Source organism: Aythya fuligula, chromosome 15 (assembly GCF_009819795.1).
Source record: "Aythya fuligula isolate bAytFul2 chromosome 15, bAytFul2.pri, whole genome shotgun sequence".
Classification (NCBI taxonomy): Eukaryota; Metazoa; Chordata; class Aves; order Anseriformes; family Anatidae; genus Aythya; species Aythya fuligula.
The window spans coordinates 17,709,778-17,734,105 of record NC_045573.1 but is presented as its reverse complement, the minus strand read 5'-3'; the positions used below and the strand labels follow the sequence as shown (position 1 = coordinate 17,734,105).

The 24,328-nt window shown below is 36.5% G+C and overlaps 1 protein-coding gene across 9 annotated transcripts in view; it reads left to right on the top strand.

Moving 5' to 3' along the window:
• Positions 1-3,866: 3,866 nt before the first annotated feature.
• The window catches only part of MRTFB (myocardin related transcription factor B), an 86,550-nt gene continuing 66,088 nt past the window's right edge, over positions 3,867-24,328 (top strand). For 5 of the 9 annotated variants that reach the window (XM_032197316.1, XM_032197320.1, XM_032197322.1 and 2 more), the window contains exons 1-3: positions 3,867-3,934; positions 6,275-6,319; positions 12,177-12,319. The gene's annotated coding sequence lies outside the window, so the exon portion shown is untranslated. Of the gene's footprint in view, positions 3,935-4,085; positions 4,123-4,161; positions 4,192-6,274; positions 6,320-12,176; positions 12,320-24,328 lie in introns of those variants that run through there. The other 4 variants (XM_032197318.1, XM_032197317.1, XM_032197315.1 and 1 more) reach the window with 3 other exon arrangements.

Below are 24,328 nucleotides of genomic sequence, written 5' to 3'. Positions count from 1 at the left end.
CCCCATCCCACATGCAGGACCCGGCACTTGCCTTTGTTAAACTTCATGTGGTTGGTGATCCCCCAGCTGTCCAATCTGTCCAGGTCTCTCTGCAAGGCCTTTCCACCCTCAACAGAGTCCCAAGCACATCCAAGTTTGGTGTCATTGGCAAATTTGTTCAAAACTCCTTCTAGTCCTACATTCAAATCATTTATAAAAATATTGAAGAGGACTGGCCCTAAAATGGAGCCTTGCAGCTGGGGGGTTGTTGATGATCCTTATGGGTCCCTTCTAACTCGGGATATTCTATGATTCTATGATTACTCATAAAGGCATTAGACCTCTTACAAAAGCTCCACTAACTCCTCTAAACTATATCCTATACTAATGTATGTACTTTTTTTTTTTTTTTTTTTTTTTTTTCATTCTTCTCTTGATCTCAGGCCTTTAAGGAATATTTTGGAATATAATAATTACTATTCATTTGAGAGTGACAGAAGACAGAGTTATTATCTGCCCCTTAAAGACCTAGCCAAAGAAATGTGGATTTATGTCATTGGAAAGTGAAAATAAGGTAACTACATCTGTGACGTGACCAGAAAGTTTCCTTCTAGCTTGGACACAGTCAAGATTTCCTTCCAAGTAGTTTCTGCAGACATATCCTGTATTTGAACTACTCTTGGGCTTCAGTGGTCTTCCTTTGAGGACTGAGTATGCTCTATAGATATGCTGGAGAAACTGGACTTACTTTCTGACAAAAATGCTTGCAGCAATGAAGAAGTATTATAAAATGTTTTTCTCATCTGATGGATTCTAATAACACGTAATTAAACTCTTCATGCAATAAGCATTCAATTTGAGCCAAGATCTCAAACCCTATGTACTAACTGAAACCTAAGCAGAAAAAAATAAAAATGCTGTGGTTCAGTGGTGCTCCTGGGTGAAGACAGATTTACAGAAACACTCTGACATGCATAGATTTTCATCGTACATACAGAAATTGATTTTATGGATATGGATATATTTTTTCCAGTGCTTCAGTGGAGGTATATTTCCAACACGTTCTGCAACAGCATTTAAAGAAGTCCTAACAGCTTCAAGATACTCTTATGATGAGAAAAAATAAGAAAATTATTTTTATGGTTAGCATAATTCATTTTATGGCATTTCTGTTTGTAAAGAGGTTGTAAAGAGGTATGATACACTTCATCTGAGTGGGTGCTAATTGTGGTTGGCAAGGTAACCCATGAATAAAGCTTGTCTCTAAAGCAGCATAAATTTTGCTACATTTTAAACCAAGTACTTCAGTTATTTGTGTTAGGAGATGCAGGCTTCAAGTGCTTTCTTGAGAAGGATGTTACAAATGAACATCACAATGCCTGAAGGAAAAAAAAAAAAAAACAACCAAACAAACAAAAAACACAAACATTACTTGAAAATGTACACTAACATTTTTAAAAACTTCTTGGTAGAGTTTACACAGAATGTGGCTCTATTGAGTGGTACACGTGAATTTCCTTCTCAAAAAGTCGATGTGATTATTCTGTATATTTAAAAAATACTTTATATGTCAGATACAGAAAAATATAATTGAAGACCTGCTGGACGCAGGTAGGACCGTGTGTTTCGATAAACAGCAGTAGGAAGTTATTATTTATAATTAGGCAATCAGATGCACTGTTTACAGTACTGGCAGCAGTGAAATTCCACGTTCATATTTAGATGAGGAATGACAGCAAGACATTCTTAATATTTCTGGACAAATGAATATGCTTCTTCTCTGTATCAACTCATATATGGATTTCTTGCCTGAAAGACTCGTAATAAAACCTCTCCTGTCTGGTATGCTTGAGAAAATAACTGCTGGGAAGCTATTGGAAAAGACAGCACTCTGAGCGCCATGTTGCATGTAAGGTTTTTACAGGCACGCCTCAGACAAATACGCTGATAATTGTAATAGCACAGATTGTGTTTGATATGACTTTGAAGTATGTAAAATTACACAAAACTATAGGAGTGAATTTGGTAATTTTGTGCTAATTTAACAGTAATTACAGAATATGTTTATGGAGTGCTTTACTTAATTTTCTCTCATTAATAAAACTGATCAGTGTCTACATTTCTAGAACAAATTCTTTACAAAATGCTTGTACTAGAACTGAAAAGCATATATTGTTCCTGATTTATTTTTTTTTGCATTTTTTCTTTAAATGCTATCCTCTATACAGCCTACAATCTCACAATGAAATAAATACTTGTTATAAATCATAACAAATATTGAATTTATGCAATATTTTTGATTTTGAAGTACTGACATTGTATAATTTGTCTGCTTTTTGTGTTTAGCAGTTTATAGCAGGAGAACACAAGAGCAGCAGAGTGAAAGGCCCACCTTTCCTTTCAACAGCATTACTCTACCTGTTCAGATTGTTCCACCTCTGTTTACAAGTATTGCAAGTAAGGCGCATGGGGCTCACTGTTATTCTTGGAGGCAAGTGCTGAGTTCTGTGATTGTACTTTTCTGCAGAGAGAAGTAAGTTTTGTAAAAGTTCATGCCTAAAACAGGAAAGATGGTGCTCAAAGAGAAGAGCTATTGTGTTGTGTTGGACATTTCGAGGGAGTGATTATAAATCAGAAGTTGTTTTCAATTAGTTATTTGCTTGTTTAAATGCATTTTCCTTTTCATGCACTGTCTAGTGTCACTCGGTTGCTTAAAAAAAGTCCAAATACCCTCAAGAGATACCTTTGTGCGTTAAACTCATCTTCAGTACCAGTTCCAGCCAAACTTCTTTACTAGAACATAAATACATCAATTTCCTCTATTTTGTAGGTTTTGTGTGCACTGTTGAATATGTAGGTGGGGATTTTTTAATTGTTGTTTAATTATCAGTTTTCTTAGAACTCCCTAGAGCAAACTTTTACTCCAAAACAGTGAAAAAAATTAGATTTGAATATTTAGTCATTTTGAAGGATGATATACATGTTCTAGGCATGGTCATTGGGTTGACTTGATGAAGCCTCCTGGATTTATCCATAGCAACTAAATGTTAAACATGTAGCCATGTTCAGCTGAATCCCTGGATTTTGTTAAAATGCAAATATGGTTGAATAAACGTCAGTTTGTAAATGCCTTTCCTTTATCATTACAAAATTCTGACCACATTAAAAGCATCTTTTCATAGAAAAATACCTTGAACTAAGGAACTGGATTTTTTTAACCACAAGTCTTCCTATTTCCCTGTTAGGCACACCACCTTGTGCTGTTTCTGTTAACAATGATAGCTGTTTGGCCAGATGTTATAACCAGCCCCGAGTTCAGCCTGTCATTTGTCTCAGTTTGAGATGGTAACATTTGGGCACAATGGACACTCACTGATATAATACCTTTTATCATTTTCTCTGTTTTAGAAGTTTTAGGATCGTCTCCAAATAGCATAATGGCAAAGCATGAGTAAGACCTTAGCCTCTGTGCTATTATACAGTCTTTTCCCCGTTTTCTGAGAAATATGCAATCTGAGATACAAACTGATTTTGTTGAATTTCACCGTAATTGCTTTGGAATTATTAAATGGATTGATTAGATTTGTTGGATTTATTAAATGCGACACTTTGAGCACTTAGCTGAAGTTGTTTGCAGCACTACTTCTAAGAGCGGCCACACATCTGAACTATTTTACGCAAAGGGTGGCAGAAATAAATTGGAGTGAATCACAGGGTTTAAGGAGATCTGCACACAGCTCACTGTTCAGTATCTGCTGTTGTTAGGTTGTTTCTGAAACTGCACCATCCGGGCACTCGCCGCCCCCTCCCTCCCCACGCGTAAGGCTGCCGCGCAGCCTCGACACGCGCGCGCACACCGCCCTCCCCGCCCGCAGGCCAACGGCCGGGGCGCGCGCCCGAGGGCGGTCTCGGCCGCAGAGCTCGCGAGAAGACATGGCCGTGGCGGCGAGCGGGGGTGAGCGGGGCTGAGGGGGGCCGGCGGAGCTGGGGGTGGGCGCGGGGCGTGCGGGCTGACGGTATGGCCCGGCGCAGCGCGGCCCGGCACGGCGGGGAGCGGGCCGCCGTGAGGGCCTCGCTTCTGCCTCAGCCGGCGGGGCCCGGCCTGCACCGCCCGGTGGTGCTACGAGCTGGGACGGGCGCTTGGTGGGTCGGGAAGGAGGCGGGTGTATGCTCGTCGCTCTGGAGGGGAAGCTGCCTGCAGCAGCTGTACGGGTACGGGCGGAAAGGAGCGGGGTGAGGCTCCGCAGGAGGGAGGGAGCAGCGTACCTGTGTGTGCGTTGGGTGCCATAAACGTCTGCCTTTATTCTCCCCCTGGGGTTGGTGCTGTGTCCGAGTACAGAGAGGTACTACTGGGGCTTTTGTGGCTGCAGCACAAAAACCTACAGGACTTAAAGTGAACACTTTGTTAAATTAGGAAGTAAACGTTATAAAATCATCTTTTTGTGCATATTTGGCGAACAGCACATAACTTCACTGTCAGTGTCTAAAAGATCAAGACTGACTGTCCTGTGAGCCTGCTGTGTTCTAAAGTTCACCTTTATGGGAAAATGATTGCACCCCTTCCTCACACTACCTCTTTCACCTTGTGGTGGAAGAATGCCCGGGTTTTGAATTAACTGGTGTTTTAGAGCTCTCAAAGGCACAGCTGGCATTTTATGAAATTATTTTCTTAATGTTTGACACGTTATCTAGTTCCTTCCTGAACCTTTCTTTCCCATGTAATTAGCTGGGACTAATTATGATTTGGCAGTATAACGTGTGTTTAAAACTTGAAGTTATCAGTGCTGTCTGGTAATCACGCAGTTTTCTAAGAAAATAAAAACTCATGGAAGCTGAAAATTCATAGTATGTTACTGGAAGCACAGGGCAACTTTCACAACTTAAATATATTTGGAGAAAAGTAGAAGACTGGACTTGGTGAATTTTTAGGAGCAGTTACACAGTAACATGAAAATGATGTAAAAACATTTACCATTTTTAATTTGTGTGATTCTGCTGAATGATATTTTTTTTTAAAAGCTCTAAAGGTGGAGGCTAATACACAGATATTCAGCCAAATTTAATGTTTATATATATAAGCCATTGCTTGTCAGCCTATAAATCAACATAGATAATTCACTATGATATTATGGATTAATGTGTTGTTGGATATGGAATATAGTTGGTAGTATTTGCTTTTTAAAAAATAAGATGACATTTAGATTACTGAATAATTAATTACTGGAAGGAAAATTGGATACCTCTTAGTATTAGACCATTTCTTCCTGTAGTCCATTTTGGTATTTGTCTTTTAACCCCTTCCTCTTGCATGTATGTTTTTTTATGTGTTGTAACCTCTGTCATTGATACATATCGGAACCATAACGTCAGCTTCAGCCTTTGGGCCTGCAAACCTTTACAAGAAGTAAAACCCTATCTATAGAACTCATCTCTCAGAACAAGAACCAATCTGTGAGGTTGAGTTGTCTGGAATATTTTGATACCTATGGGATAAAAGCCAAAATTGGAAGAACTCATTAATGTTGTATGAAACGGCATTTAATAAATGCCAACTCTAACGATAAGTGTGATTTTTGAACTTTCTTAAATTTAGTACACAGTAGGTTTTTGCTGGCATAATCATATGTGTGTGTAAAGAATCACAGAGTCATTCAGCTTGGAAAAGACCTCTAAGATCATCTATGTATGGACATTCTAAAATGTACTAATAAATTAAGGGTTGATGATTGAGGAAATATGTTTGTGTTGTCATAGCAAAAAGACAAACTTTGTGAACAGTTTCCTTTTTCTTCATAAAAGTTCCTTCATATTGGAATCTATATGTAACTAAAATATATTTCTTTTAGTAAATGAAGTTCAAGTGAATAGGTGCAAAGAACATTTAAACTTTCAAGTGTAGAGACATTCTAGCTGTAAGGGATTATGCAAGTAGGACTTGAAGGAGCTAGAACTTGTCTTTTGTACTGCACTTAAATTAAAAGGGGTGGGTAATGCATCTCTAGCACTGTTATTCTTGCCAGAGGTAACTAGAAAGGCAAAATTAGTGTGTTAGTTTGAGCAGTAATGTGAAAGGTGCTAAAGAATGAGTCTAGAGCATATTGAAATTAGTTTACCTTCAGGGTTTTTAACCCAAGAATATACTTCAATGTCAAAAGTGCAAAAGCTAAGAAAGAACAACTTGTATTAATGTATTAATTTCCTAGCCAAAATAGCGTATGTAATTTTTAAAATAATGAACCTTTGTGGCATTTTTTGTAACTGGTGTTTTTCTTGTCTTTACTTTCCCAATGACCAGAAATGTGCTGAAACAGATGTAATAAAAGGAGGATAAAAATACAAGGTAAGTGCTGTATCTTAAACCTATTAAAACTTTTAAGTTAAGTGGTATTTATTTTTTTTATTTATTTAATGAAACTATTGTGTAGCTGCTATTTTTTTAATGAGCAGTGTATCTCTTTAAATTATGCTGGCTTTATACTACTGTCAGAAAGGGAAGGTTTTCTAAGAGATATGTTCTCATACAAGCAGGAATTTGGGGATACATATTACCCATGATATATAAGCTAAAACCAAATCATTGTGATACTTCTGCTTAGTTGTTTGGTATGAGTGTTTTTAATAATCTCTTAGAATTTTGCTTTAAATACTCTTAGGCTGATTAAATCATATTTTCTCTTTTTTAAAGGACTGTCAGGCTTGCAAGCCTTTGCAGATTTTGTTAGACTTTTTCTAAATGTTAACTTTGATATTGGTAATTGAAAATTTGACCAATACAGCATTTTGTTTATTTTAACAATTATTTTACAGCAACTCAGGCTAGTACCAGCAGAGCACGTTACAGTACAGCACTTCCACAGTTCCACTAGACCGATGCATTTTGATTAAATACATCCAGTTATAGATGAGGAAACTTTCCTCAAAGGGAGTAACTAAGAATGTTTAATGGTTGCTGCTAGAATTGAACTTCAGTAAGTGTTAGAGTAAGACGTGGGGCTTAAGTAGGTTCATAAAATAAGGATGTAAGTTATATCAACTTAAATATTTACAGTTTTGAAACAGTGTACTTCTGATGTCCAGCTACTACAGAATTGGTGAAAACTTTGATCCTGTCCCCTCCTTCCCCATGTTTTTGTATGGGAAGAAGAAAGGGCTTTGTTTTGGGGAACTAGGAAGGGATTACTAAGGCAGAGCACCAAGCTTAAAGCCTCCTTGCTTATTTCCACTGAGGCCCTTCTAAGATGTTACAGAGTATTGACTCCACCTGTACTGAAAAAGCCAGACGCTACACACAAGTTTGATGGCTAAGAACTGCTCCAGAGACTGGAAGAAGAGAAAGAAGTACAAAACCTTCTGGATCTATGCAGAAGGTATGATGTATCTGGAGCACTGATGTGTTCCAGCAAATCTGCTTACAAACTGAAACAGACCAGAATCTACCACCAGAGTATCCTGGCTAGAGAGTGTGATGTAGTAAAGATAAGCACACGTACAGTCTGACTTTAAAAAACAAAGACAATTTCAATTTTTAGTAAGAATTGTTAAGCATGGCTCTAAGAGTGTGGTGGTCAGCCTTCATGCGGACTTACATATGTGCAAACATACTGCCTAATGGGGTAAGTTTGATTTTCCTGGTTTTTAGACGTTATCAGATACTTCATCGACTCATATTTATTCCGTTGTCTTAAGATGCAGTGAACAGTACTAATAATGCACTTAGAAATGCTCAACATGTCATTTCTCTGTGCCATACCTAATCACTTGTGAAAGACTATTGAAAAACTGTTCCTTTGAAGAGCACCAAATATGTGACTTGGGTAGCTTCTAGATGGTTTTGAATTGGGTGGCACTATCTGCTGCCTTTGGCTATACATTGCCTTCTCTTGTAGTTTTTATACAGGTCTTATTCAAGTAGCTTTATTCACGTTTCTGAGAAAATTATCTCAACTAACTTCTTAATATTCACAAAGTTGAAGTTAGTAGAGAAAACCCCCTGCAGCCTCATTAGCAGACAGAGTTCAGCAGTTATTTACTGTGGTTGGCAGCAGCTGACTGGACAGTCAAAATACATTTACTCTGGACTACCCATATAGCACAAGTGAGGCGCAGCTGGGGGCTGGAGTTACAGATAAATATTTAGAAGACAGAGAACATAAGCTTATAGGAAACTAAACTTTATAATTTCCACTGTAGTTGGAACAGATTTGTCAGTGTTTGACCTTGCAAAACATTAATACATCCATCTCAGAGTTCAAAAAAAAGTCCTGACAATTATTTGGTATTGTATGAAGAGTAATGATATTTTTCCCAGTAAGACTTTTATATACTGTGTGAGTATATGTCAGTGACAAGAGAATCGATCGAGTAATTGTTAGGGATGGATGAGATTGGAGTCTAAACTGTTGGAGGAAACAGGAGAAAAAAATCATTCAATTGCATGTACTTGGAAGAAAATTGTGGAAGATTGAACTGTTAACAAATCACTGTTTTTCAAAGACTAATTGTATTTGGTGATAAGAAATCAGCACTAAAATCAGTAAGAAATGAGGAAACAGACTAATTAAAAATAGTATTTCAGTTGCTGTTGTCATTATCATGTCAAATCACTCTTAAACTCTTAACTATTGTATTAAAAAAGGCAAATGTAGCATAAGAAATTAATAAATGATGTTCTTAGTAAACAGGAAGGTGTCAAAATGAAAATGTAGTCATGGTCCACTTCAGTATTCTATAATTACACTGCTGGATTTGTTAACTTACCGTCTCTCTCTAATCACAATATAGTAATTTGCAGTTTATCTGCATACTAAAGGTAAATATGAGAAGTCCTCTCAATTTTGTAGTTGTGCCAAATCTTGTTCTGTGTTGATTATTAATCATTCATTATAGATGTATTATTCATCTCTTATGATAACCAAAAATACAGACTTAGGTGGTACGTAGGAACAGTCAGTACTCCATTCTGCTGACAATGGTGGTAATTGTGTGCATGTGTAGTTGAAGGGGTGAACTTAATGCTGAGCTGCTTTAACCCCCTGAGGCAAGACTCATGTAAGTTTCCAATGTTTGTTGCCTATCCAGTATGAGGGAAGGGCAATGAGGATGACAATGACTTTCTCTGTCAAAGTAAATACCATACTTTGTAGGTTTATTTTGCCACTGAAAAAGAGTGGTCCAACCGTTGCAGTATCTGTGATCTTTTGGTCTCTTTTCTATACAGTGAGAGCCACATAGTGGGTCAGATGAAGGAGCTGATCTGATGGAAAATTAAATCCTGTTTCTCAAAAAAAAATATATATATATATATATATTGCAATTCTAGCCCTCAAAATTGGTAGTGGTATGTGAGTGCCAGTACCAGAAGTAAAACAGAGGGCAGAGCCAGAAACAGTATTGGTGGGGGGAAAAAACATCTCAGTTTAAGTTGGTTCAATTACTTGTAAATCAGCACCCTGCAACTGTACTGTTAGGCAAAAAAATCAGCAACTGGAAACACTTAAAGATGGAGGAACTTGTTTTAATCTGAAGATTAGGTGTGGTTTTGGGATGCATTCAGGCTACTTGTAGAAGAGGAGGTTGGTTCGCTTACATTTGGTGAACTACTTCACTTCATGTTCTGGTTTAGTGTATCTGCAGCCTTTGATTCTTACAGTGAATATACCTGCTACTTTTTTTTAGCAACATGTGTAAAAAGATCAACAGCTAAAATTAAGCCCATTTGTACATCACAACCATGAATGTTTCATGTTTGCATCTTTAAATGATGATTCTCTGCTGCATTAAGCACAGTGAACCCATCTTCCTGGCATCAATTTGTAAGCAGTATTCATCATCTGAAGTTCGAGAACCTATATTCCATAATAATTCACCTTGGAACAAAGCTTTTTCAAACTTTTCTTCAGTGGTAAAGATTGACAGCTGCTGTAAAACTACTCTTTATTGTTTTTGAGGCTCTGTCTAAGCTACTACCACAAAAATCTTCCACATCCTGAATCTCCAAAGCAAATTCACATTACAGAATTTATTAAATAGTGTTCAGATTACTTTTTATTAAATCCAGATGTTAATATAACAGTTATGCACTTGTGCAATAAGCTGAATCTCTGTGATCGTTGACTCAGTCTTTTAAGATTTCATATTTGGGTACTTGGCTAAAGTCATTATTTAAATGTTTGAAAACTGGCTTAAACCTGGGCATGATGCCAAAAGCAACAAAATGGGGGAGAAGTCATAGTTCAGCTCCTTTTTGATCTTCACACTGAATGTAACACAAATGAACCAAAAATTTAAAAAATAATAAAGACAACACCCCTGTTTTTCTTCCTTTATTAAACTGAATTTATAAGGTAGTCAGCCCTAGATTATAGCCCTGAAAAGTGTGGGCAATGGCATTCTCATTTCCAGATTTTGTTTTTAATGTTAGAAGTCTACTGGAGGGCTAGGAAACATTTGCTGAAAATTTGATTTTAAAATTCTGGAGACATTAAAATTAGTTTGTCAGGCATTCCTTATTTTAAGTGAAGGAGAGGTAGCTCATAAAAATTGAGAAGCAAAGAAACTTGTGAAAATAGAGTTCATGTTAGTGTATTCCGCTAAAGTCCAACACCCATAAATGTCTGTTGTTTCTCAGTATTTCCTATGAAAAAAAAAAAAAGCCAGCTACTGACATTCTGTCTAATTACATTGCTGGCAGAATCCTTTTATTTTATTTTATTTTATTTTATTTTATTTTATTTTATTTTATTTTATTTTATTTTATTTTATTTTATTTTATTTTATTTTATTTTATTTTATTTTATTTTATTTTATTTTATTTTATTTTATTTTATTTTATTTTATTTTATTTTATTTCTTCTTTTATTTACTTTAAAAAAAAAAAATGGGAATGTATTCTTTGGTAAAGTAATCCTGCAAAGCTAAGCGTTCATTTATGATGCTACATGCATTATACAAAGTTGAATGCACACTTAAAGCTTTTCAGGATTTAGGACCAGATGCTAGTGAAGCTTTAGGAAAATAATAGCTGTGCCTTAGCATAAGCGAAGAAATCGCTGCATAAATATAATTGTGGTGGATGCATTTGTTCTTGCATCACAGTATTATAGATGCAGTCAATTTTAAGTACAGATGATCTATTTTACACTGAATATTCATCAATCCAAGCAGTGAATTATGGTCTGAGTAAGTGTACTTAAGTATTATCTATAAGGAAATGTGTTTTCTTTTTTTGTTTTAAAATGCTATCTGCATAACTGGTACACGTTACAAATACTTTTGTATGTAGCGAATTAGGTTTGGTTTTTATATGTAAGTAACTTTGTACATGTGAAAGAGTAAAGGGGTGCGCTTGTATTTTATTTATGTGGTGCTTATGCAGTGGAAAAGGGACTTCGAATGTGTGTATTTTGAAAATGGAGCTTGCTAAATATGCTAAAATGACAAATGAATGGGATCTTTACATTGATTACAGTTGAAATGAACAATTTGTTTATTATTTAAGGAGTTTTTGAATGGACTAATAAATCTGGCTATTTTGGAGCATTTGGTTATTATTATTTCATGTTACTTGGTAGGAGATGCTTTTATAGCATATTTTTAGGGCTGCTTCTTTAAAAAAAAAATAGCATCACAAAAACACATCAGATACAACTCAAAACAGGTAACCAAAAGGAATTCCCTAATGATTCTCTGCTTTTTTTTTTTTCATTATGTAAGCTGTACTCTTTGTATAGCTATCCTCTACATAAATATATTCAGTGTAAGATTTTTGTTAAAGATTTATATGTTATGTGAATTAGAAAATATAATTTTAGAAATCTTTTTGAAGCGGCTCTTGACACCATTGAGTAGTGATGTCTGATTTTGTATTATTTAAAATCTGTACCATAATTTTCTTGGATAGCAATATGCTTGTTCACACACTGTCACTCTTAGTTATCCTTGCACTCACTTCGGCTCTTATTTTATAGCTTTGTGTTCAACAACAGAAGGAAATGTGTTCGCACCCATTAAGACAGTTCTGAGGACAGACAAATTCAGATGCTCGTTGACTTAATACTCTTGTGCAACAGCACCACTGAATGCAAAATTGACAATAAAGTGATGTCTTTGCATGTTAGTTCTCTGTTTTAAAGTTTATCTTCACTTTAAGTGTTTTTGATTGTTCAGTAAAATTGTGGGTTTTAATGCTTGTATTCTAGGACAGTAGTTGAATTTGTACTGATGAATGTGTTCATGAGAATCCTGCAGTAAGATATAAATACCAACTGCAAGTGGTGAAAGTGACAGCAATACTTGCTATTGTGGAATACAGAGGAATAGGACCAAAAGCAAAATTGATCAGGTAATGGGTCATTTGTTTGAGACTTCCTGTTATTTCTTTGAACAATTCAAATGTTTCTGGAGTTAGGATATAGTTTAGGTAAATAATGAATATAATCACAACATCAGACAATTAAGTAAATTTATAAAAATAACAGAAAACCTCGTTGTCTGGTTAACATATGACATGCTACAATTTCATCTGGGGTTTCTATACAGCAGAAAAAATTAAATATCCTGTTTCAGGGTACAAGTCACCTGGTTTCTAGTAAATATTTGATTAAAGAGAAGTTGCTGCTTACATAGTCTTTCTTATTTCTGAATTTGTATGGGTTATTTATATTAATGCTCCTTTGTGTCGATGTCAGTATAGCAGTACTCATTCTTTCACTTGGTGTGAGATAAAGGTTTTAGCAAATGCTAAATGTAGTTTGTGCAAAAATGCAGTTTGTAAATGCAGTTTGTGCAAAATGTAAACCAGCCTTGTGGCTACAGGAATTATAAATCTTCCAAGGTAAAACAAGCTTCAAATAATTCACTCTATGTCTGTAGACAGTTTAAACCAAGTTTCTCTGCTTCTATGAATAACAGAGTGTAATGGGTGATTTCTCCTGGAATCAGATCAGCATGGTGAGGCAAACTGTTCTGGCTGCGGTAGATCTGAGTTGAGTGGTTAATGAATCCCTCCTTCCTCTGCCAGATGTTCCACCCTTCCTCCGTTCTGCCAGTTTAACCATTTGACTGCTCTCTTACGAGGTCCTGTAAAATGAGCCTAATCTTATAAAAGCATGGCATAAAACTGGGAAGTACAGAAAGATCGACTCTGGAAAGGGTTGAAACGCAGGTGGTAGCAACCTACTTCAGTGCATCTTTTTGTGCCCTGAGGAAGCTTTGAGCAGATGTAAACAAGGACAATAAGGAGAGAAACTATAAATCTGAAACGGAGGATGGAAAAGACACTGTACAATACATACCATTATTTCCCTTTTTTCAGACTAAAACAGATCAACTAACTGAAAGGAGACTTCTGAGCATAGGCACAGTTCTAAATTTACAGTTTCTTAAATATTTGGGGGCAGTAGTGGGGCCAGAAGATAATACAAAAGATGGAGTTCTGTAGCAGTACATGGATGTAGTCAAGAGAGTTGGTTTCCAGGTAATCTCTCTCTGAGGCACATGCTCATGAGAAGAAAAAATATGGCCAGGAAACACACAGAGCACTTTTGATGGGTAAAATGGAATCTGAAATAGGTGTGATATGAGAATTGATTTAGTGATACATGGAGGATAGAAGAAATAGCAAATACGGGAAGAGGAATTGAGAAGGAAAGCAGTTACTGAATTGATCAAGGGAAGCCAAGAACTGTGATCTGTTGCCAGAAAAAAGTAATGAAATAAAGCAGCAAGAAAAAAAAGCAGCAAGAAAAAAAACTGGGGCTTTTGAGATTATACTGTCTTGAGATTATATTTTAACAGACAATGCTTGATGAGTATCTTGTTTTGATCAGATTATCGGTAGTTTCTGAATAGGGCCTTGAACAAAACTTTGTAGTATTTTTGTAAAAGCAGTTTTAATGGGGTTCAAAACCATGTGTCTTTCAGGAAGGAGTGGCACTGGATACATTTTTCAGCCATTTTGACTGATATATTCATGATTAAATACTTTGTTTCAGAGTTAGTAAATTGCACTAGCCAAAGTGTTCTAGAACATACTCTGATAAATTACATTTGATGACTGTTAGATGATGGAAATGTCTAGAAGAAATATTAAAGCAAGTACATTTTTTGTTGTGCTGTTGGAAGACCAACAATGTCTATTGCATGAATAAAATTTAAATTACTGTGTGGGAGAGAAATTATGGCTTGAAGTATTTTTCAGACTTAAGAGTTTGTAAATTGTTTGTTACCCTAGTTTTGATGTGTTGTCGAAATGTTCAGTAAGAGGTTTTTCTGCATCATGCAGAAGGATACAAGGAAAATATATTAAAAACATTTTTTTGGTCTGTGTTCTAAGAGTTTTTCTGCTGACCCAGCAGTTTAGACAGGGTCATAATAACCAGAAGTAGGATAGCACGTCATCTGACAAGCGGGTAATTTGGTCATCCAGCATAACTGTGGATGAACTTGGTGCTTCTAACAAAAATGACCTGTGTTTAGTCATCAGGCCTACTTAGTCAATAACTATAGTTTAAATTGTTTAAACATTTGAAGTAGGTGTTCATTAGGGAATGACCTTTAGTAAGCTGTTTGGTAATAATAAGGCAGTGTTGCACTTCTGTTGTATAACAGAGTTCATTAACAGTGTTTTCCCTTTTTATTTTAGAAATACTCTGTTCTTTACTGGGGAACAGTTTACAGATAGTCTGTCTTTCACACTCATATGAGTGTTAAGTTGCTTCTTTGTGTTATCACTTTAACTAGTAAGTTTATAAATATTATTTTCCTTTAAGAAGATCTTTGGAAGTAATTAGTCTTAATTGACTGAGTGAAATAGTTTGTTGCAGTCAGGCTTTCTCAGTTTTCAAACTACACCTGTAAAATTCTTATCTTCAAATCAAGAGGTGTTCTTTCTGTGTTTATTGACTTGCTGTTGAGTGGCTTTGAAGTATTTCTAAAGTTCAGTATGTCCCTCTCTGTATCAGCTTATTCTTGGATACAGCCGTTTCTGCATAAATGGAGGACCTTTTCTGTTTAATTTAAAATGAAGGGGAATGAGAATGATAATTGTTTATCAAGGGGAAGGTTGAAGGCTTTACAAGGGGAATTGTTTTACACAGGGAAGGCTTTTCTCATTTGAAGCTCTAATCAGAGAAAATCCCCAGAAATAGAGAATTCAGATGCGTTACAGCTGCTAAGTGTAACAATTTGTGCAGAAGACTATAGTAAACAGTTTTATTGTTACCATCTTTTATTTATTTATTTTAATCAAGCAGCTTTGTAAAGAATGAAATATTGGAACATATACTAGTTTAACAGATGAGACTTCTTTTAAAGTGGCCTTAGGCAACATAAACTCTCCTGACCCAAAGTTTCTGCCCTATTGGTCTTTAGCTAATTTCAGTATGGAAAATGGAATTCCAGTTCATTTTAGTCTTTGAGATCATGAGAAATTGCTTCTTAAAGCAGTGAGGGCACAGACTGTGGATTATAGCATTAAACTGTTTAGAATATCAGAGTTTTCAGGCACCATACTAATAACATACTTTTTTCTGGTTATTTTAGAGTATGGGTGTTGATCTGGGGATTAAGTTTGATCTACTCATAATCATTGTTCAGAACTCATAAAGAAACAATGTGATATGATTTCCCTTCCTGTGGTCTCGCCTTGGTAACAGGGAGTATTGTGGGTCTTCTTAGATGCATTATAGATTTGAGAAGTAAAAAGTCTGGATTTGTAAAAAGTATTGTTTTATTTTTAAAGCAAAAATATTCTGTTTCTGATATATTTTCATGCTTAATTTCCAGTGTTTAGGAAGTTGGGGTTTTATTTTTTTGTCTGTTTTTACCTGAAAGCCTCTGATAGATTTAGCATTCTCTTGGTATACTTCATGACTGTATCTATGAAAAAAAGAACTTCAGGTTTTGGGAGGATGCTGTGAGGTGTCAATCTACTACAACTGATATAATTGCATCCACATTCTGACTTTTGTCTCTGCTGCATAAAAAATGAGGTCACTTCATACAATGTGGGATGTGAGCAGTAGAACCACTGTTAAACTGTTCACTGTTTTGGTTCACTGTTACCAAAGTTAATGACACTTTGTACTGTTTGCTTCTAGGTAAGGTGTAATAATTGTTCTTTGGCTCTGCTGTATTAGTAGATAAAACTTGGAGAAAACAGGAGTTGAAGACTGAAGAGGAAAAAAGTTGTCCTAAAGCCATGGTCTACATAACAGCTGATAAATAAGCGATGAAACCACTGTGCTGTTTATCTTTTTAAGTGTGTTCTAAAGTTTGTAGTAGACTTGGTAACCTCTGATTAATACTCTTTAGCCAAACAGTCATATTTGTCCATTTCTAGTAAAAGTTTTGGCTAACTGGACTAGGAAATGCGAGAAGTGTATTGATCTCATTCTGACTCTAGAAAAGTGATAAATACAACAGAGAATAATTCATGTATTTAGTAGGAGAGTAGACAATAGAATGAAGTGGGACTGGGACTGCCAAAACTGTGTCACTGCCTCAGGTTAGCTGAGAAAAATGGGCATTTATATCCACACAGCATTTGTGTGATGAATACATGTAATATAATGCATGGAATTGTCAGTTATCCCAGGGTAACAAACCCTGGGGTCTTAAATCTTCCAGTTTCGGATCATTGAATGATTTGGTCTGATCAGGACAGCCGCACTATAAACATTCTCTCTAAAAACTTACAGTTTAATTTATATTTGCTTGTACTTTTGTTGCTACTTAAAATATCACACTGTCCAATCTAAACTAAGTTGTTAAAAAGAAGAACTGATCCCTTGAACTTCTAAGTCAGATGTTAATCTTCTGGTACTAGGCCTCTATTTTATTTCTAGTTAAAAGAAGCAAAATGGAGGAGATTAAATACTTCTAATAACTTTCAAAGTAAACCCAATTGTTTGGGACAATTAAAGACATAGAATGCTCTGCCATGCTTTTTACAGGGAGGTTATATGATCATATCACAGAATTTCTAGATTGGAAGAGACCTCAAGATCATCGAGTCCAGCCTCTGACCTAACACTAACAAGTCCTCCACTAAACCGTATCACTGAGCTCTACATCTAAATGTATTTTAAAGACCTCCAGGGATGCTGACTCAACCACTTCCCTGGGCAGCCCGTTCCAATGCCTAACAACCCTCTCGGTAAAGTTCTTCTTAATATCCAATCTAAACCTCCCCTGGCGCAACTTTAGCCCGTTTACCCTCATCCTGTCACCAGGCACGTGGGAGAACAGACCAACCCCCACCTCACTACAGCCTCCTTTAAGGTACTTATAGAGAGCAATAAGGTGGCTCCTGAGCCTCCTCTTCTGCAGGCTGAACAATCCCAGCTCCCTCAGCTGCTCCTCATAAGACTTGTTCTCCAGACCCCTCACCAGCTTTGTCACCCTTCTCTGGACTCGCTCGAGCACCTCCATGTCCTTCTTGTAGTGAGGGGCCCAAAACTGAACACAGTACTCGAGGTGCGGCCTCACCAGAGCCGAGTACAGGGGGACGATCACCTCCCTAGCCCTGCTGGCCACACTGCTTCTTATACAAGTCAGGATGCTGTTGGCCTTCTTGGCCACCTGAGCACACTGCTGGCTCATATTCAGCCGACTATCAGCCAGTACTCTTAGGTCCTTCCCTGCCAGGCAGCTTTCCAACCATTCCTCTCCCAGCCTGTAGCTCTGCTTGGGGTGCCCCAGGTGCAGGACCCGGCACTTGGCCTTGTTGAACTTCATACAGTTGGCCTCAGCCCCTCAGTCCAGCCTATCCAGATCCTCCTGCAGAGCCTTCCTACCCTCGAGCAGATCGACACATGCACCTAACTTGGTTTCATCTGTGAATTTACTGAGGCTGCACTTGATCCCCTCATCCAGATCATCAATAAAGATATTAAAGAGGACTGGACCCAGTCACATGGGGGACGCCACTAGTGACCGGCCTCCAACTGAATTTGACTCCATTCACCACAACTCTTTGGGCCCAGCTATCCAGCCAGTTTTTAACCCAGCAAAGTGTATGCCAGTCCAAGCCACGAGCAGCCAGTTTCTTGAGAAGACTGTTGTGTGAAACGGTGTCAAAAGCCTTACTGAAGTCAAGGTAGACCACATCCGCAGCCTTTCCCTCATCCACCAAATGGGTCACTTTGTCACAGAAGGAGATCAGGTTCGTCAAGCAGGACCTGCCTTTCCTAAACCCATGCTGACTGGGCTTGATCACCTGCTTGCCCTGTAAGTGCCGTGTGATGACACTCAAGATAATCTGCTCCATGAGCTTCCCTGGCACTGAGATCAAACTGACAGGCCTATAGTTCCCCGGGTCTGCCCTCCACCCCTTCTTGTAGATGGGCATCATGTTTGGGAGGCCAGAAAAGACAATCCTTATTTTAGAAGAACTCTAAGCACTTAGCATAAATCATATGAAGAAAGCATGGTAAATATCTGCTACTTAGGTTTAATGGCATGTTGATTTTTTTCACACATTAATCTGTCACCTTCTATGTCTTTCTTTTGTCCACTAGTGGGTTGAATTGGACAAGTTTTAGAAATTAAAAATAACAAATTGACTCGTTTCCATGGAGCTAATTCAAGTTATTGTATGCACTGTTAATATCTGAAAGTAGTTGTGTTGGTACAAGTTAACAGGTTTGTGCAAGAGATTTTCTGTGCTGTCTTGAGGTTATGAATAGGGACTGCTTAACAGCATCATCTGCCTGTGTGCATTGAGTTGCAGTTCAGACATACTTGTTGTGATATTTGCAAAATCTCTTATATTGAAGTTGCTAACAAGCCCTAATTATGCAACATGATTTTGAATTCATGTCAAATTAGTATTTAGTTAGTTATTGAATGTAATAATAATTGAAGTTCCGTCCTGTAGAAGTTTATTGTATTTTTAAATGTTAAATATTAGTCTTTTGGTATTAAAATACAGTATTTTGCTAATCTCTGTAACACTGTGTAGAAATAAAAAGAAGCAAAGTATATCTTTTTCAAGAAATTTCATTTTACAGAAATCATTTTGTGACGTTCAGTCATGCCCATGAAGGAAGGTAGAAAGTAGCATGTTTAACGGGAAACAGTCCTGCAGTTCCTTCCTCTGACTTGAATCATAATGCTTTCCTTGCTTTGTTCAATTCAAGGGCTTGGTTCAGAGGCACTAAAGTAAACAGAATAGCACCTGCAGCTTAGTCATAAATGGGAACATCTTGAAATAGCTAAGCAAACAAATGAAATCATGGAGTTGTTTAACCTTTTCTGAAATGCCTTGGAAGTTCTACCAACACTTGTTTTTAAAATTAAGCAACCTTTTGGCTATCAAAAAACATGTTGAAGAGTTTGATTCCATTTATTGATAAATGTTACTTTCTGAACTGTCAGAACTCTTCTTTTAAAAAGTGCTCTCTCTCTTAAATAAATGTACACTTCTAGGACAGGACATGACAGTAAAATATCTAGCAATCATATGATGTGTTCATATAAATATTTGACCCTTACTCTGGACTTGAATTATGAAGTGCTTTTATAATACCAAAATGGACATTCGTGTTTTGATTTTTATAGGTTGTCAACTTCAATTACATTCTGCTAGTTACACTATTTATGTTTCCTAGCCATAGAAAATCATGGGGCACATTATCTTATTAAGTCCTTCCACAGTGTTCTGCCATAGTCCAGAGGAACTGAACTTGCTTTTTGGCAGGTAAATTGGAGTTGATCTTGCAGTTACATTTTCTTGCTCTGTTTAGATAATATAAAACTGATTTTGTGTAGACTTCTAAGTTGAGTATAAATTTACTTGCTATTTGCGTTAACACAGACATCTTAAATTTTGGTACAGTACTAAAGCAAATGCAAAGAAAATGGTGATCAACATTGACATCTTAGACTGACAAACAGGAATGTCACATCTGGATTTCTCTGACCATTTACAAAGAGCATATTTCCATCCCCTGTACTATGTATGTGTGTGCATCTGTGTATCATATCTAAACAAGATACTATTTCATGTTTTACCTGTCTATTTTAAGGTATTTTTATGAAGCTGTTTATTTTTGTAGAGCTAGTGAAGGTGTGCTATAACAGCCTCACATGTATTAAAAAATTTGATTCAGCTGAATGACTTAGCCAACAATGCCCATATTGAGACAATACTAAGAATATCCACAAAAATGATAAGCTGAAATTATGTCTGTTCATAAGATGATCAAAAGTAATAAACTAATAAAATGCTGAAGACTGTGTCTGGATGTCCTTTCCTAATGACAAGCCTTTAAAGTGTTGTTGCTGTAATTCTTGCTAGTCCTGAATGCTTAGGTAGCAGCTGTTAGGAGGGATGGACTTACTAGTTGTAAATTAAATAACAAATCTTCATATCCTGATCTGGAGTGTTCGACATGAGTTAAATCTTCATGAACTTACTGGATTTCTGCTACAAATAGTACTGTACTAGAAGTTAAGGATAATGTAGCTTCTTGTTAAAAAGGACTGCGTCAGCAGAAGTTACATTAAAAGATGTTCTGGGTTATCAGAAGGAGTTAATAGATGCTAGCATTGATGCTTAATTTTAAATAGCTTGCACAACTGCCTAGGCGACTGTATCTCCCTTTCACGTGATAGACTAGCAGTTCATACCCTTCTTTGAAGAAAGTTGTTAACCATACATTATCTTTGAGAGGCAGCTAATCCTAGACTTAACTTTTTTGTTTCATCTCTCAGACCATCTATTCATGGATTTTGGTGCACACTGCATTATTTTTATAACTGTTTCTTAAAGGAAGTTGGTAGATCTGAAAAGTTCTGTTGTCAGTAAGCAATTCGAGCATTAATTCCATTTTGAGGGATTGATTTGGTTTCAGCGACTTGTATGTTATGCATATTGAACCTTGTCTTGTTTTACTAAAAATATTTCTTAGAAGTTTACTATCTTGGGAAAATTTTATTATTAATTACCATTTTAAAGTCTACTAATAGTAAACACCGAAATTTTTTTGTAATATACCTACCTACTTAAAAAATTTCCAAAGAGACCTTGAAGTATTTAAATACTAAGCTTCATAGCATTGCCATGAACTACATCCTTTCCACTGAAGGTTTATGGGAGACCTAGAAGGTTCTACCAAATGATACTCAAATAAATGAGTTTTGAATAACGTGAAAAATCATCTGTATTGCTCTGTGACAACTGTGTAAGTTACCAGCTTTGGGGTTTAGCAGAGCTGTGGGAGGCTGCCATCACAGCCTCAAGTTCTCTGCCTGATAATCAATTTACACTTAGAGTAGGCCACATCTCCCATTACGTACCAGGTGCCTTTGTTTGGTCTGGAGATGGTTCAGGGAGGAATGCATCCCCCAGTGTTCTATTGACTTGTTCCCTGCCTCTGTCCAGATACAAGTAATTTTAATTTCTTTACAAAGTTAGCTACTGTAGCACACTGCTTTTCAGACTTCAATTGGTCATAATACTTAAGATTTCAAGATTTCTGTGAAGAGAAACTCAATTTAGCATTGTCATTGTAATATGCAAGAGTGATGAAGTTTCTGGACACCTTGTAGTGTCTATTCAGTTGTTTTAATATAGGTAGAGTAGGCAGTTATAAAAAATTAATCTCAATAGTTTCCCATCCACTATGGAATTATGTGAAATGAGGGACATAAATCTTAACAGGTAACAGAGTCAGCATTGTTCTTGCAACAGAGGCAAACTCAATTTGAAACAATGTTTTCTCTAATCAGTAAAAGTATGAATGTGAAAAATTAATTAATCAGATAATTTACTGATAATGGTTATTAATAACAAGTACTTTCCATGTCTATGTTCATTTTTTACTCAGTATACTCATGTATATTCAGCTTTGCTGCTTCTAAAAGCTATTTCAGTAAGTGGATTTGAAACCTACAGGGAGAAGGGGGGACAACTTTTCTGTAACAGTTTATTGTTAGAATTACAGTGCTACATGCAAAAGGGTTGGTTGTTTTTTGTCAGTTTTTTTTTTTTTTGGTTGGTTTACATCTTTGCTATTTTTAAAACACCAATATATTAGAATTTCTATAAAAGACACAGGCTAGTGATTTTGCAGAATAGGTCTAAACATCTTTTAGATGCTTTATAAGTATTTCCAAAGTGTTTTTTTTTTTTTTTTTTTATTATCTATCATTTGATTTTGTAAGTCTTTAGAATTTGGGGAAAAAATCTGTATACACATGCTAGAAAAAAATATTCAGAATAACTATAAAGGGAGGCCTAATAGCTTTTCATGTAGGCCTAATAGCTTTTCATGTAGGAATTTAGTATCTCAGAAACATGTAAGCACAGCTGAAATAAAATTGTACATAAAGGTGCTAATGTCTTCTAAATAGAACACATCATAGAACATTTTAGAGGTCACAGTGAAATCATTATGTAGAAGCGTGAAGAACAGCACCACCTAAATGCATTATTTGTTTTGGTAGCAGACACCTGGATTTTGTATTTCTTCGGAATCACAGAATGGTAGTGGTTGGAAGGGACTGCAAGAGATTATCAGGTCCAACCCCCCTGCCAAAGCAGGTTCCTGAGAGCAAATTGCACAGGTAAACTGACTTGAGACAGACTTCAGCAGCCCAGTCCTACTTCTTTCTTAATTTTGTTTTCTTACGTGGTGCCTTGCTGATAAGGTAGCATGCTAAGAGGAGTTATTTTTTTTTAAAAATATTGCATCTTTTCCTCTCCTTGAAGTGGGTAGTTAATCCCCAGCTCTTCTTTCTGGGAAATCACTCTTAGCTTACTGAACCCTATGGCAGATGTTAGCTACAAATACTCCTCTGTATTTTGAATATTTATGTCCAAGTGCTGTCTGTATTGATTCTGTGGAAGAAGGGAGGTACTGAGAGCCTTCCAAGAGTCTGACCGCTGGGACTCTGCTAATTTGAAGATTAGAGAGGAAATTTATTGTAGGCATATCTGTGCACTTGATAGGGCCAGCTGCGTTGTGAAAGCATAGTTCTTGCCCTTATGAGAGTGGAAAGGAATTGCCAAATTAGTCTCATACTGTGACTGAGCACATTATCACAGATGCAAAATGATAATGCTTGTTGGGCAAATTGAAATGATATTTGAAACTGTAGCTGTCCTCTAAATGCTTATTACCACCCTAGAGTTAGAGACCATTGTACCCACTATGTAGATTTTTGGTTCTTCCAAGGCACAGATGAGATCAAAGTGCTTAATGGAAATGACTTGTGTTGGCAGTTGTTACACTAACCTGCTGGATATGGTGCTTGAGTTTTTAAGAATCATTTTTAGTGTTTCCTGAAACACCAAAAAACAAACAAAAAACCACACCCATTTGCAATTCTAGTATTTTTCCCATTGAAGATTCTGGTGCATTTCAAATAGATAACTACATCATTTAAAATTTAAATTTTCTTGAGTTTTATAAATGGAGAAACTGGAAGTGACCTAAGTTCCTTATAGGTGTAAATGAGTGAAACTGTTAAAAACCAGCCATTTGACTTGGCCAGTTAAAATGCACTGTGATTCTTAAGCTGTTTTTTACAGCCAATTTTGTATAACACAAGCTGACTTAACTACCTAATACCATCCAGATTTCACAGGTTATGCTGAATAAAATACCAACTCTGGTGTCCCAAGTGGCAGAGAAGTATGCATTTTCCCCCTTCTGAAGGTTTTTCTAAGGAAATATACTTTGTCTTTTGAAGATAAAATGTTTAAAAATAAAAGAAGCATTTGTCTTCTACAGTTAAGAAAGATAGCAACCGCCTACAATCTGCGGGAACACTTACATAAGATGGGTACGCTGTACAGCAGCTCCTTGCCAGCACTGGCACATTGCTTATGTGTGGCTGACAGATAAATGGGAACTGAAGCCTTGCGTGCAGGGTTGGTACATATTCTATTTTGATGATCTATTCTGAAGGTTAAGTAGGAATTAATTTTGTTCTAGTTTTCACTTTACTACTCTTACCCATTTTGCCTGTGTAAAAATCCCCCAACCCTGAAAGCCTTTGGGACAGTTGGTAGAGCAGAGTAGTTTTATTTTAATTGCTACAAACAAAAGAGTATTATGTTTTTCAAAATTTTGTAAATAGAAATGTTTTTCATACCAAACAGAATGATGGTTCATACAACTTAATCAACTTTCAGATGCCTTAATTTGAAGGGAGTGGAAACCCTGGAAGTAACAACTGACTGCTGTCTGTCAGATTAGCATTGTAGGTGCTTTCTCAGGTTGTGCAGAGTAGAATATTGAGACTTCCATTAACAGTCTGGGTATTTCAAAGAAAGAAAAAATTTTTTTCATGTACTTTTTTTTTACTGTTGCATTTGAGCTTTAAGTCATTAATAGACTTT